Source organism: Daphnia carinata, unplaced genomic scaffold (assembly GCF_022539665.2).
Source record: "Daphnia carinata strain CSIRO-1 unplaced genomic scaffold, CSIRO_AGI_Dcar_HiC_V3 NW_026452937.1___fragment_1, whole genome shotgun sequence".
Taxonomy (NCBI): Eukaryota; Metazoa; Arthropoda; class Branchiopoda; order Diplostraca; family Daphniidae; genus Daphnia; species Daphnia carinata.
The window spans coordinates 57,700-60,996 of record NW_026712464.1 but is presented as its reverse complement, the minus strand read 5'-3'; positions in this window follow the sequence as shown (position 1 = coordinate 60,996).

Below are 3,297 nucleotides of genomic sequence, written 5' to 3'. Positions count from 1 at the left end.
TTGGTAATGAGTGGCCTGTTTCCAATGGCGTCATTTGCGATTTTGACGAGCGGCTACTGCTTACAGTTGAGGTGTCCAGCTTGCGATGTAAGAGGGTTCGGTAGAGGCGTAACAAGTGTCTCCACTAATTGGGTTTTATCCTCACCAGCATTTGATTTAGGGATTGCGCTGTAAGACGCTTGAATCGAAACGTCATCTTAGGTTTCTTCAGCAAGCCGACAGAAAATCGCGTCACCCAGGCGTTGCTTTTTGACCGCATTGCGGAGCTCACGTTGAATTCGATCATAAATAACCTTTTGCTTGTATTCCTCCAATTGCCGGATACGTGCGTCTTCTTATTCGCGTAATTTATTTTCTTCATCTGCTTACTTGAGTTTAACTCGGCTTCAAGCTGAAGGCGCCCTGCTTCCAAGGCTTTTGCTCTGGCTGAAGACACACTAGAGTGATGGAACGAGCGGTGCGACGTCACAGAAGCTGCCGAAACAGTTGTGAACGAGCCTAAGTAGTTGTCGTTTGAGCCTAAAGTGACTCGCTGATCATCGGTGACTACTTTCAGCCATCGAACGCGTCGGCGTCAACATTATCTGGAGAGATTTGTGAGTATCTTAAAAAAACGACCGTGACGTCTCTGAACCTCATCGTATCTTGCCACCAAGCGATTTCGAAGCGCACGGATAGCCTTTCTACCTACTCCAACTCGTATAGCTGCCGGCTCTTTCTCTCTCTCTCTCTTTTGCAGGTTCTTATTTGGCTATCCTTTTCAACCGATGGAAGCACCTTCAATCTTCTGGGTCACACTCCAGTTCTCTTTCTTCTACTTCCGCGTCTTCTTCTTCGATACTAGACGCGATTAGTTCACTTTCAGCCATGGTATATAAAATAGTTGGGATAACCTAATGACGGACCTAGCTGACTACAGCCTCCTAGCTGGCCGTAGATGAAGATGCCAATAGGCGGACGTTGTCGGACACTGACACAGCCAAGAATGGCGGACGTTGTCGGGCAATGACACAACCAATATGACAATCACAATCCTCAGCGATTATTCGAAAAATTCCGAGCCGTCAATTTGTAAGATGTCCGCGTCTTCTCCAAGGGATTGCACCAAAGATAATTTAGCTTCTAATTTAAGTGAACAAGATGCCACTTCTGGCTTAAGCTCAGTCCTTTTTTTGTTATCTAACTCTGAAGAGATGTTAGGAGGAGCACCGCAAACGTCGAGCACATCCGATACCGGAAAGGGTCGTTCTGCAATACTAATGATGCAGGAGGGAACGTGGTTATTATCCGTTGACTTTGTTTCGACGATAACGCTATGATAAACTATAGGTGACGATGTCTGTTCCTGACCCGGAATTCGAATTTTGTAGGGAGCTTGACGCTTGGCTCTTCGTTTTTCTTTCTGAGCCAAGCATTCATGCGGCTTTAAATTGCCGCGAGGTAGCTTAGTGCTTCTTCAAAAATAAAGAAAAAAGAAAAACTAAGCGGAGATACTGAGCGTTGTGAAGGTAGTGACGACCCACCCTTTATCTCTACGCTCTAACAAATATGAGAAGGGAAAAATGGAGACACCACGTGCGGCGAGGGTGACTGGAGCTTCGGGCCTACTGAAGCTGCAAAGAATTTCTCAGATGAGTAATTACCACGATTACGATAGAGCTGGTTTTCAGACACGAGGCGATTTATTGAACTCAAATTACAAAAAGGGCGCAGAATGGTCTCTTCTCGGCTTCTTGAACTCAACTGGTGTCACGGCTATGCCTACACCGTATTTCTTCTTTGCTCCGCCCCCTTTGAACACGTTTCGGCCTGCAACGATCACTCTCCTATATTTCGGGGCCTGGTCGTCAACCCAAATTTAGGGCTACTCCCTTTTCTCTCCGTTTCCAACACGTTGAATAAGCGTAGACCTTGTCGATTGCTTCTTTTTTCGCTCGCAGAATATTCCCGATCGTGTCCTTATGTTGGCGGCACACATGTCTTCACGTTCACGACTCACTTTTAGTTTTTACTTTACGGATGCTGCAGATGGAGGCGGATTCCCGGCCATTTTACTTACGTTCACGTTAGAGTTCAGTTCAGACTTGTTGTCAGGGCAAAGTTAGGTTAGCTGGTGTCGTCTGCTACAGGGTAAGCTAAATTGTTTCCAGCGTTACGTAGTGTTAAACAGCAAGCGACCTGACTTTTGTCCTATATTTGAGCTCGAATATAGGTGGCGCTGAGCTTCGTGAATCCTCCACTAGGTTTTTTATGGAAATCTTCTACGTTGCTTACACTGGGGTTTGACATTACATAATCACACCTGTCATGTTTACAATTTGGTTTTTACGATTTGAGTCTTTTGAACGTAGCTCAACTACAACATATATTTACTACATTTACATAATTTTACAATACTGAATTTAAACGTTTACGCTACTGAAGAACCCATTTCTTCCTCTTTTGCAAAAACTTCTTGATCCTTGGCCGTAACCATAACACATAGCTTAGTAACCGGACAAATACATGGTTGCGGGTGGTTACTAAGTTTTACTTTGACTACGCGAACAACATTGTATGTAGGATTGGGAACAACTTCGAGCACTTTGTCCAACGACCACTGTCCACGTAGTCTCGCATAGTCTATTGGCGCATAAAGTACACGTCCTCGCAGCTGGCCGACTTCGCCCAAAAAAGGTTTGAAGATGAGGAGCTTGGATATGGGATGCAATTTCAAATTCTTGCGTAAGGCGTAGATTTCCAATTCTATAGATCTACAATCCAATAAGCCAATTTTTGAGAACGTTGGATGCATATTACCAGCGATGTTAACATTTCTTTTACCGACAGCTCGCCGACCATGGGCTTGTCGCAATGTATTTTGCCCCGAGCGTGGCCGAGCGTTTTTAGTGAATCTTTGGCTCCAGGCTAGAACTCGCTGAAGTTTTAACAGGCTAGAAAAACAGGTCACACATCGGTCGATTACGTAAGCTTTATCTTCAGCTTTGACGTCCAAGATACGAATGACGTTGTTCGGCGATCTTCTAATGTGGAACGTCAGTTTACCTCTCTCACTATCCCACATCACTCTGACTGTTCTTCCGATGGGAAGCCTTCCACGTCTAGGTCCAGGATTGGTAAAGCAAGAGCGAATTCCGTTAAAGCTGACCTTGATGACGATGTCCACTTCGTTTAATTGAAACCACCTAATTGAAGAATGTTTCAAGCCGATCTACTCCTTTACCACGGCATCTTACTTTCGGGCAAACTCCGCGTCTTGATGAAAACGTCGTTCGACAGCGCAGAGCCTCTTCAATG